Genomic DNA, 12,882 nt, shown 5'->3' with positions numbered 1-12,882 from the left:
CTTTTTTGGCTGATTTTTATGTCCCCTTTATTTCTGACCTATGGGAAAGTGACCTTGGCATGTATTTATAGGGCTTAATACAATCACGAAGATTAATTTTAAAAGAAATGGGGCAAGGTGCAAAGCTCCATGGCTTTTGCCATTTGTCCCCTATTTTCTTGTTGCTCCATAGTGCTATTCTTCTAGAATGAAGCACAAAGAGCTGTATGCATTGCTGCCTTCATCTGGCAGTGATGCATACTGGAGGGATGGGATATGGGCAGTGGATGGGTGTCCCCAATTCACGTCATTCATCGGGGCAAATTCCCTAACCTGGGAAAATTCAACAGCAATGGCTTCGCACACATCGCTACACTTCGCCAGGCGAAAATTCGCTCAGACAACGCTAATTTACTAAAATGCAAAGTTGTGTCCAGGGCGAAATTATAAAGTTTAATGGACGTATATGTTGCAGCAAATACATTACATAAGTCCAGGGAACCTTAATAAAGAAAATAAAATCGTTTGTTGCCCTACACGAGCCCACTGTATAGTTTGTGTTCCATATGTTACAAAATGTATGGGGGAACCGGTTACCTAAAAAAAAAAAAAATGAAGGACTTTTGCAGGCTATGACTCTGACACCAGCGTTTTTTGGGACTTAGAAAAATTTTCCACTAAAAATTGAGTAAGTCCTATGTACTCCATTGCACTTCGCCTGGTCTGAGCTGGCGAAGGCAAGTCTGGCGAAAGAGGTAATGTTCAGTAAAATCCTTATTGAATTTGCAGACTTACGTCCATTTGCCAGTGCGAAAATTTGCCTGGTGATAGAGTGCGAAAGATTGCTAGCACCTGTCTCTTTCGCTATTGAAGTTACGCCTGCCCTTGTTAGTAAATCGGCGAAGTGCCTGAATGACGTCACGCTGGCAAATTTTCGCCAGCGTTAGTCACTTCACCCTTTAGCAAATCTGCCCCATCATGTACAGCTTGGGGGACATGAGGCACTGGACTTATTTAGAATTTTCAGTGGGAGCACACAATACTGGAAGGGCTAGGCACAACTGATGCATGGAGCAGCAATGGTTTTTTGTAACGAACCTTCCTGCACTAGTTTCTGGCCCTTTGTAAGTTGGCCAATAGGTATTACAAATATACATTATCTTATCTTTCTAGATGTGCTAATAAGGGAACTTTATGAAAGCTGAACTTGCTCTCCAGTGCATCAAGCGTTATAATTGCTTCTTATATAAAGAGTCATGGCTTACTGACCAATAGCTAGTTTAAACAATAGCTAATAAAAATCAAAAATCAGCCCAGAACCATGTCACGCAATATCCATCCTTCTGCAATGCCGCCCTTTTCCATGGTGCTGGATCTGTAAACCTTTAGGCAGTCATGTGAAGAACATTATATTGTCAGGATATTAATGCTCTGCATTTTAATACTGAAATAATTGAATCCAGGAAACATAACGAAGAGGAAATGTTTTCCTTCTATAAAACAGGAGGTGCCCAACCTTCTTTACCCATGAGCCTCATTCAAATGACAGGAGCAACACAAGCATGGAAATAGTTCCGGGGGTGCCATGAGGGTTGGCTATTCGGTAGCCCATATGTGGACTGGCAGACTACAGGAGGCTCTGCTTGGCACTACACCTGGTTTTAATGCAACTAAAACTTGCCCCCAAGCCAAGAATTAAAAAAAATAAGCACCTGCTTTGAGGCCACTGGGAACCAGCCAATATTTGTGCCATAATGGTAAAGGCACGTTCTATACCGAGTGGAACCTTGTGAATGTAGTGAATAAAAGGGATACATGGAATCCAAGATTCGGACAAATACCAAAACTTTTTGCTTGATTTAGATTAAGGATGCACAAAATTCACTATTTTGGGATTGGTCTGAATTCCAAATCCTTCAAAATTTAGACTTTAATAAATAACCCCCTTAGGGTACAGGGCCCTATATCATGGAAAATGCCTTTGAAACCATTCAATATTGTAGAGCAGGACTGCCCAACTGGCGGCCCTCATGTGGCCCGCGACCCCCCCTCATGTGGCCCTCCACATCAAAGTCTGCCTGCTGTGTTTTTTTACCATAAATAAGATTTAAAAGGTATCACTACAGAGATTAACTGGCCCCTGCATTGTTTTAAACTCAAATTCAGACTCTAATCCCCTGTATTGTTCTCACCTGTGATCCCCCTGTATTGTTCACACTTGTGACACCTCTATTGTTCACTCCCCTAAAGGCCTGTACTGTTCACACCTGAGATCCAGACTGAAATTGCCCACATTGTTCACCTGTTCACACCTTATACAAAATTTTAATGAGGCACCAGCACTGTGTCAGTGTATGTAGTAAATATTAGACTGGTCCTGATTCCTGTCTTCTGCCTTCCGTATGCTCCTGTGTGTGTCATACTTTGGTATTTGTTCTGGGGGTTTGTTAGCATTTGAAAATTATTGTTAGTGGCCCCTAAGGTGTTTACTCATATGCTGAGGTACTGTATTATACACAGGGGAGGAGGAGGCATATGGATTTATGGGTATGTCTTAATATGACTTATCTGTTTTCACATATGAGTGACATCCTTGCCAGGGCAGGCACAAGGTGCACCGCATTGAAGGAGCTATTACTTGCCGGCAAGAGGGAGAAGGGGAAGGAGATGGATTCCACCCAACTGGGTGACCATGATTAGTGAAACAAATTATTAAATAAACGCTTGAAAAGTGCGACCCTCAATGATGGCGTCCTAGACAGCCGCCTACTCTGTCTACCCCTACTTCCAGCCCTGATCCCTGCAATGAGCACCAACCATTTGGTTTTTTGGTGTGCTATTAATGTGGACATGGTCTTGCGGTAACATGGGTGTGGTTTAAAGTGGGTGTGGTCTAAAAAAACAGGGAGCGGCTAACGCTGGCTTCCGTTATTGGCCCTCCACCATGTAGATTGGACCATAGAAGTTGGACAGCACTGTTCTAGAGGATTGTGTATTTGTTCTAAATTCAAAAATAATCGGAATTGGTGTATTTCTCCATTGTCAACTTGGGGGACACAGGAACAGGGGGATATAGCTGGCACCACTAGGAGGCAGGACACAATAATTAAAATAAACTAGTCCCTCTCTCCGCCTGCTATACCCCCCTCTGCAGGCAGATGCAGCTCAGTTTCATTGCGTCCTCAGGAGGTTAGGACATCCTTTACTCCTGTCTTCAGGAGTATGTTTTTTTTTGTTGTTTTTTTTAACAATTGTGCAAGACTGCCACGTGGACTTTTATCCACACTTTTGCCAAATTCTACCAATTTGATACCTTTGCGACATATGATCTGACACCTGCTATGGCAGGAAAGTTCTTCAAGCTGCAGTGGCTAGTTCCACCTAGGCCTCTCTTCCCATCCATATATGTATTAGGGGACAGCTTTGGTACGTCCCCACTGTTCCTGTGTTCCCCAAGTTGACAATGGAGAAAAGGAGATTTTGTGTACTCACCGTTAAATCTCTTTCTCTTCAGTCACTCCCAGGAATTCCCTCCCTGGGTTGAGGCCTTTTTCACTTGAACTCAGACATGGTTGACCAGTTTTTTTGTACTTAGTTCTATTTTTTACTGTTTTTTGATATAGTAACCTCCTGTTCTGCTTTAGTACGAACTGAGCTGCATCTGCCTGCAGAGGGGGGTATAGCAGGCGGAGGGAGGGACTAGTTTATTTTAATTATTGTGTCCTGCCTCCTATTGGTGCCAGCTATACCCCACTGTTCCTGTGCCCCCCAAGTGACTGAAGAGAAAGAGATTTAACGGCGGGTACACAAAATCTCCTTTTCTAGTAAATCCTGTACATTTTAGATAAATCATTTTTTAATCGGATTACATCTCTAATGTTACATTTCCTGACCTGCATAGGTTTCAGACGAGCACAGCCAATTTGCTTTAAATCCATTTGTTTCTTACTCTAATTTTATTGTGATTTGTGCAGAGGAAAAACATTTCCACTCAATTGTCTTTATTATTGAACCTTAAAAGGCACTTAGCAACCACAATTATTAGTGGCGGTAACATGATTTGATGCTAAGGGTCTAGTGTATTTTTTCTGTGACCAACAATGTGGTCACTTAGAAATTTATTGTGTTTATCATTTTCAGGGAAAGATACGTTCCCGATTATGTTGCTTACTACAAATGTGTATGGGTACAGCCTCCTTTTTTGAGCAATGATTCCCAAACTATAGGCAAAACAGTGATGAATGGGGCAGCTGAAAGGGCAGTTACAGATTTGGTGGAGGAACTTATTTAATTTACAGTTTGGTTAAACATTGTATTGCTTGTATTTCTTGCTTACAGGGTAATTTCACAGCTGTGCTCAAATTGCACCCAATAAACAGGCTATTTGTCGAATATGTGATCTGCCTATTACAGGTATGAGATTAGTTATCCAGAAACCCATTTTCCAAAAAGCTTTGAATTACAGGACGGCCATCTGCCATAGACTCCAATTTTAATCAAATCATTCAAATTTTTAAAAAATGATTTCCCTTTTTGCTCTGTAATAATAAAACAGTATAGTTGGTGGTGACTAAGCTGCATGATCAATTTATCAATATTAGAATTTCGAATTCATTTGAGTTTTTTTTAACTCACATGAATTCGCATTTAGGGTTTGGCCACACAAGCAGATTCTGATAGATTAGTCGCCCCATCAACAAATCTCCTCTTCTTCGGGGCAACAATCTACCCAAACTGCCCTCCGCCGGCTAAAATGAAAATCGCCTTGAAATGCACACGCGGCGCTTCGTTTTCCAAAGTCGCCCAAAGTTTCCTCTTGAGGCAACTTCCGGCGACTTCGGAAAACGAAGCAGGGGGAAGGCAGTTCGGGGAGATTGTCGCCCTGAAGAAGAGGAGATTTGTTGCTGGGGCAACTCATCTCCCTGAATCTGCTCGTGTGGCCAGACCCTCAGGGGTAGAGATAGGCACCTCATACACAAATCATTATTTCAAAGAAAATATGTTGTTTCTGACAGAGTTAAAATGACATTTGCGTTTGGTTCTTTGGAAATCTTGGAATTACCACCTGACGCGGATAAGGCTGTATTTTGGTTTGGTGTTGCCTTATGCATCGCCCACTTTGGCTTTGTCAAAGGACAAAGTACCTCCCACCCTCAGTTCGGCTGCCAGATTTACCTGTGAGAATACAGCAGATAGTGGGAGATTTTTTTTAGCAGTTCTTTTTTTTTTTATACATATTGTAAGGGTTTAGGTAGCTGGGATCAGTTTTCTGGGGGTAACACAGCCCAAGGCACAATCACAACTCATGAGAGTGTAGTCTCTTTTGGGCAGTTTATTTTCACTTGCAGCAAAATAAACAAAACAAACAGTTCAAAATAAAATCCTTGCCACTTAATGGGCTCCTAACTTATATCGGTCAGTTTTCCTAACTAATCAGGAGGAGGCCTACCGCCTGTCTCCCCAAAACAGAGAACATTCAGGAAAATGCAAAATCCCAAACTTTGTGGTGATTTAAATCCTTCTCAGTGAGTTCACACAAGCAGCGATCCTGTGTCTTTTCCCAGACTGGAGCTCAACACTCTGGCTTGAGCTGCCTTTTAATTTTTCACCTGAGATGCCTCAGGTAGACCCCAAACACCGGGGCTGGACTAGCAGTCCCGGAAACACACTGTTGGGAACCCTGGACATAAATAAATCAGTCCTGGACTTTCCCAGGTATCTTAGTGGTTACATCTCCACAATATTTAGTCACCTGTGAGCCGCCTACCTAAAGGTGCCCATACATGGAGAGATCCGCTCGTTTGGCGATGTCGCCAAACAAGCGGATCTCCCTCCGATATGCCCACCTTGAGGTGGGCAATATCGGGCTGATCCAATCGTGGGCCCTAGGGCCCAACGATCGGATCCTAGCGAACGCAAACGGGCGGTCGGATCGCGGGACCGCATCAACGAACAGATGCGGCCGCGATCCGACGGGATTTTTAATCCCATCTGATCGAGATCTGGCCGATTTTCGGCCAGATCTCGATCGGGGAAGCCCGTCGGGGGCCCCCATACACGGGCCAATAAGCTGCCGACTCGGTCTGTCGGCAGCTTTTATCGGCCCGTGTATGGCCACCTTAAAGTGCACCCTAGGCATGAGCACACACGTGCAATACAGGAATGGGACCTGTTATCCAGAATGCTCAGGGCCTGGAGTTTTCCTGATAATGGATTTTTTCTGCAATTTGGATCTTAATACCGTCTACTAGAAAATCATGTAAACATTAAATAAACCCAATAGGCTGGTTTTGCTTCCAATAAGGATTAATTATATCTTAGTTTGGATCAAGTACAAGGTATTGTTTTTTTATCAGAGAAAATGGAAATCGATTTTAAAAATTTGGATAATTTGGATAAAATGGAGTTTATAGGCGGGGCTTTCCGTAATTCTGAGCTTTCTGGATAACGGGTAAATGTATAAATGTTGCCCTGCAGGATTCCGTCATATAAATAGGTGCACTTAGAATAGACTGGGTTGGTGCAATGGTGCTTGGCACAAATACACAGAAGCAGAAGGAGATTTTAAATACGCACAATCATTAGGACCTTTTTGCAGTTCTTATCACGAATGACCCCTACATTTATGTATATGTGCCATATATATAAAAATTAGATTAACAAGTACAGTATGCAATTCGTTATCTGGAAATGTGTTATCCAGAAACCTCTGAATTACTGAAAGGCCTTAAATTCCATTTTAATCAAATAATTCAGATTTATTTTTCTCTGTAATACAGGTATGGACCTGTTATCCAGAATGCTCAGGACCTGGGGTTTTCTGGGAAATGGATTTCTGTAATTTGCATCTTCATATCTTAAGTCTACAAGAAGATCATGTAAACATTAAATAAACCCAATAGGCTGGTTTTGCTTCCAATAAGGATTAAGTATATTGTAGTTTGGATCAAGTACAAGATACTGTTTTATTATTATAGAGAAAAAGGAAATCATTTTTAAAATTGGGTTATTTGGATAAAATGGAGTCTATGGGAGATGGACTTTCTGTAATTTGGAGCTTTCTGGATAACGGGTTTCCGGATAACGGATCCCATACCTGTAATAAGTGCACTTGATATGTACTTGATATGATTCATTCTTGATAGAGGCAAAACAATCCTATTGGGTTTATTTGATGTTCAAATTAATTTTAAGAATACATAATGTATGGAGATCCAAATCACAGAAATATCTCTTATCTAGAAAACCCCAGGTCCCTAACAATAGGTCCTATACCTGTACTATCATAACGGCAGGCGATAAATGCAGAACATTGGTTACCATCAAAATTATAAAAAAAAATTATTTCAATTAATGAATTAACAGAACATGAATAAAGGTATGGCACCTGGAATACTCGAAACCTGGGGTTTTTACAGATAAGGGATCTTTCCGTAGTTTAGGTCTCCATACCTTAAATCTGCTAAAAATCATTTAACGATTAAATAAACCTAAGACGATTGTTTTGCGTCTAATACGGATTGATTATATCTCAGTTGGGAGTAAGTACAAGTTACTGTTATATTATTACAGAGAAAAGGGAAATCATGTTTAAAAATTGGAATTGTTTGTTTAAAATGGAGTCTATGGGAGACGTCCTTCCCTTAATTCGGAGCTTTCTGGATAACGGAGGAATTAGCAGATCGAGTATGTATTTTGGACTTAATGGTTCCTTCCGGCAGAGTTATTTCAGTTTAATCCGGTATGTCAGTTGTAGAAGCCGCTGGGGATAATATACTTCTGATTTGCGTGAAATCAGTATCCTTTTCCCATGCTTTTCACAGTATTCTTCTTTGTTATCATCAAAAGACACTGCCATAAAGCTCAGTTCGTGACATATGTTGCTAAATGCAGGCTTCACATATGCATGGCTTCTGGTAAAAGCTTTGACGACTCCAGGGAATAGCTGCCTCTACTCCACCGGATCATCTTGACTCATTATTAGTTTGAGGAGTGGATCTGCACTTTGCAGAGCGACAAAATGCTAACGAATCCTATAGAGAAGGCATTGCCCTGCCTACTTAGTTTGCCTGTATAACACAAGCCATATTGTCAGAGAAAGCACAGTCTCTCTTGGAAACCCTTAAATTGCTTAATGCTCATTTACGGAATAATTACATGAAACAACCAGACCCAGAGAAGATTCCCCTTGGATTCTATATTGGTACGGTCAACATCACGGAATATTTTCCCTGTAAAATACTGAAAAACCTATAAAACACTATACAAGGTAAGAGTATTCTCTTGTCTATTTGTGTATTTGTACTTAGTTTGTATTAAGATGTTACTGCAGTACAGGTATGGGATCCCTTATCCGGAAACCTGTTATCCACATCTAAATTAACGGGAAGGCCATCTCCCATAGACTCCATTATAATAAAATAATTGCATTTTTTAAAAATGATTTCCTTTTTCTCTGTAATAATAAAACAGTAGCTTCTACTTGATCCCAACTAAGATATAATTAATCCTTATTGGAAACAAAACCAGCCTATTGGGTTTATTTAATATTTAACTGATTTTTAAAGACTTAAGGTACGGTGATCTCAATTGCAGAACGATCTCTTATCCGGAAAACCCCTGGTCCCGAGCATTCCAGATAATAGATCCTATACCTGTTACTATTAGCATTCTCCAGCGTATGAAAGTTGTGGGGTATTAGTAGCAATACATTGTACTGGCATTAGAAAATGTATGCGTGTCTCCTATCTTAATAGGTATGGGATCCATTATCCGGAAACACGTTATCCAGAAAGCTCCGAATTACAGAAAGATTTACTTTTTCTCTGCAATAATTAAACAGTACCTTGTACTTGATCCCAACTAAGATATAAATAATCCTTACCGGAAGCAAAACCAGCCTATTGGGTTTATTTCATGTTTACATGATTTTCTAGTAGACTAGGTATGAAGATCCAAATTACAGAAAGATCCGTTATCTGGACAACCTCTGGACCCGAGCATTCTGGATAACAGGTCCCATGCCTGTATACGAATGCATAAGTTAAAAAGGAAAAGATCTGTTGTGTTTTTTTAATTCAGAGTTTAGATATCTGACATACAATTCAGGTTAAAATTAAGTTATTCTGCAGTAAAATAATAAAAAGCAAGCTTCAGCATTATTTATTATTTGTTGTCGGAATTTTTATTTTGTACAGGTATGGGACCTATTATCCAGAATGCTCGGGACATAGGGTTTTCTGAATAACTGATCTTTTTGTAATTTGGATCACCAGACCTTAAGGGGGTTATTTACTAAACTCTGAATGCAAAAATCCCGAAAAAATTTGTGATATTTTTTTTTCCATAAAATCTGACTTTTTCTGGAATTTATTAAACCCTGAGGATGGAAAAGTCCGAATATGAAATCCGGTATCTCAGACCTGTCGAGGTTGCATATAAGTCAATGGGAAAAGTCCCAATGATTTTTTGATGTGCGCTGGGTTTCGTGCAATACCTCTGAGTTTTTGGGTGAAAATTCCCAAAAAAATCGTGAAAATCAGATGAAAAAAATCCGAAAAAATCTTGAAAATCAGATTTTTTACCACAAATCAAATTGTCGGGAAAATGTAATAATAACTAAGCGTAAAAAATCAGAATGGATTTGATTGGAGTTTGTAGCAGAAAATATTGAGTTAAATTCGGACTTATAATAATATTAAATAAGTCTGCTAAAAATCAATTAAACATTAAATAAAGCCAATACGATAGTTTTGTCGCCAATATGGATTCATGCAGCTTAGTCTGGATCAAGTACAAACTACTGTTTTACTATTACAGAGAAAAGGGAAATCATTTTTAGATTTTATTATATATATATATGTAAATTATAATTATATCCTTTAAATGGAGTCTGTGGGAGACGGCCTTCCTGTAATTCTAAACTTTCTGGATAATGGGTTTCTGGATAATGGATCCCAAGCCTGTATATATTGAAATACTGACAAATCTGAAATCTTAATCTGACGTTCAGAGCACTTACAAATATTCCATGATGCTAAGTGGGTGTTTTAACCTATCAACATAGGTAAGAGTAATGGCATTATCATTGACTAGAAGGCGAGTACAGCTCATATTTGTGCCTAATGGGATCAATTAGAAATGTCAAACGTTACATTGGCTTGCTAATAGCAGAAAATGTGAAGGGTCCGGAATCTGTGAATGTTGTAGAAAGAAAAGATGTTAATCTGTAGGGATGTCGCGGACTGTTCGCCGGCGAACTTGTTCGCGCGAACATCGGCTGTTCGCATCCGCCGCAAGTTCGCGAACGTCGCGCGACGTTCGCCATTTTGGGTTCGCCTTACCTGGCGCTTTTTTTTGACCTCTCACCCCAGACCAGCAGATACATGGCAGCCAATCAGGAAGCTCTCCCTCCTGGACCACCCCCACACCCCCTGGACCACTCCCCTTCCATATATAAACTGAAGCCCTGCAGCGTTTTTTCATTCTGCCTGTGTGTGCTTGGAAGAGCTAGTGTAGGGAGAGAGCTGCTAGTGATTTCACTGATTTGAGGGACAGTTGATAGTAAGTTTGCTGGCTAGTAATCTACTTGATACTGCTCTGTATTGGAGGGACAGAAGTCTGCAGGGATTTGAGGGACATTTTAGGGTAGCTTTGCTGGCTAGTAATCTACCTTCTACTGCAGTGCTCTGTATGTAGCTGCTGTGGGCACTGATCTCTTCTGATCTCATCTGCTGACTGCTGTAATAACCCAATAGTCCTTGTAAGGACTGCTTTTATTTTCTTTTTTGTTGTTTTACTTTGCTACTTTAACAGCCAAGTGCTATTAGTCTAGCAGTGTTGGGGAGTGGGACTGGTGTGCTACTGTGCTGCTCCTAGTAGTTCAGCAGCACCAACCCGAGAATATTTTTTTTTTTTAATATACATATAATTTTTTTTTTATTTTACTTATCTTACTGTTCTTTAAGGTGTCCAGTGCTGTTTGCTGTTCTTCATAGTAGTGCACCAATAGTAGTGCACTTGCAGGCATTATTTGCCCAGTGGCCATCTAGCTGTGTGAGCTTGTTCACATTCTGTCTAAATATCAATAATAATACCGTCTCCAGAAACACCACCTGAGTGACGTTTTTCAAGCAGCAATAATATATTCCGTATCCACCACTGCTGTAGTGTATACGTTGACCTTGTAGGCATTATTTGCCCAGTGTGTTCTTCATTTTCAAACCACTGCCATCTAGCTCTGTGAGCTTGTTCACATTCTGTCTAAATATCAATAATAATACCGTCTCCAGAAACACCACCCGAGTGACGTTTTTCAGGCAGCAATAATATATTCCGTATCCACTGCTGTAGTAGTGTATACGTTGACCTTGTAGGCCTTGTTTGCCCAGTGTGTTCTTCTTCTTCTTCATTTTCAAACAACTCCCATCTAGCTGTGTGAGCTTGTTCACATTTTGTCTAAATATCAATAATAATACCGTCTCTAGAAACACCACCCGAGTGACGTTTTTCAAGCAGCAATAATATATTCCGTATCCACCACTGCTGTAGTGTATACGTTGACCTTGTAGGCATTATTTGCCCAGTGTGTTCTTCATTTTCAAACCACTGCCACTTAGCTGTGTGAGCTTGTTCACATTCTGTCTAAATATCAATAATAATACCGTCTCCAGAAACACCACCTGAGTGACGTTTTTCAAGCAGCAATAATATATTCCGTATCCACCACTGCTGTAGTGTATACGTTGACCTTGTAGGCATTATTTGCCCAGTGTGTTCTTCATTTTCAAACCACTGCCACTTAGCTGTGTGAGCTTGTTCACATTCTGTCTAAATATCAATAATAATACCGTCTCCAGAAACACCACCTGAGTTGTTGTTGTTTTTGTTTTAAAAATAATGCCAGGCAAAGGCAGGCCGCCACGCAGAGGCACTAGGGGCCGTGCTGCTATGCTATCCTGTGGCCCTAGGAAATTGCCCAGTTTTAAAAAGGCAATGACCCTGAACTCCCAAAATGCTGAAGAGGTAGTTGACTGGCTTACACAGCACACCCCATCCTCTACCGTTTCTAACTTTACCACAACATCCTCATCCTCCACTGCTATGGGCACCCCACGTAACACTTCCTCCACCACCGGCGCCCCTTCTTCACTGGAGTCAGAGGAGTTATTTTCACATGAGTTTCTTGAACTGAGTGATGCGCAAACATTATTGGCAGAAGAAGATGAAGGAGATGAGGACGTTACACCAGATTTAATTCTGGCAGAGAACACAACAGAGATGGACATAATGAGTGATGACGAGGAGGTCCCCGCTGCTGCTTCCTTCTGTGAGCTGTTAGAAGAAATTGATGCATCTGAGGAGAATGATGATGAGGAGATTGATGTTTTGTGGGTGCCCAGTAGAAGAGAGCAAGAGGAGGATAGTTCAGATGGAGAGACGGAGAGTCAGAGAGGCAGGAGGAGAATAAGACTTAGAAGAAGCAGGGAGGACAGCTCGCAGGGAACAGTAGGGCAACAACATGTATCGGCACCTGTGGTCAGCCGGCCAACGCACCCGCCATTGCCGCCAACGCCGCCGACTTCTACTTTTACCCCCAGATTGCCAGCCTCAAAAAGGTCAGCAGTGTGGGATTTTTTTAATGTGTGTGCCTCTGACAAAAGCGTTGTAATTTGCAATGAGTGCAGTCAGAAACTGAGTCTTGGGAAGCCCAACAGCCACATAGGTACAACTTCTATGCGAAGGCACATGAACGGCAAGCACAAAGCACTTTGGGAGCAACACCTCAAAGGCAACAGGCAAACTAAAAGCCACCCTCCTTCTGGTCCAGCATCTTACTGCTCTACCTCTGCTGTCCTTGACCCGTCTGAACCACCCTCCACTCCGCCTTCCACCTTGACCACC

General features: G+C 41.2%; 1 protein-coding gene across 3 annotated transcripts in view; it reads left to right on the top strand.

The window, feature by feature from the left end:
- The first annotated feature begins 7,638 nt into the window (after nt 1-7,638).
- The window catches only part of trpv1.L (transient receptor potential cation channel, subfamily V, member 1 L homeolog), a 43,678-nt gene continuing 38,434 nt past the window's right edge, over nt 7,639-12,882 (top strand). The window contains exon 1 of one of the 3 annotated variants that reach the window (XM_041581644.1): nt 7,639-8,248. The gene's annotated coding sequence lies outside the window, so the exon portion shown is untranslated. The remainder of the gene's footprint in view (nt 8,249-12,882) is intronic. The other 2 variants (XM_041581642.1, XM_018246044.2) reach the window with 2 other exon arrangements.

Source organism: Xenopus laevis, chromosome 2L, assembly GCF_017654675.1.
Source record: "Xenopus laevis strain J_2021 chromosome 2L, Xenopus_laevis_v10.1, whole genome shotgun sequence".
Taxonomy (NCBI): Eukaryota; Metazoa; Chordata; class Amphibia; order Anura; family Pipidae; genus Xenopus; species Xenopus laevis.
The sequence above is the reverse complement of the archived record's forward strand: the minus strand, read 5'-3'. Positions and strand labels throughout refer to the sequence as shown.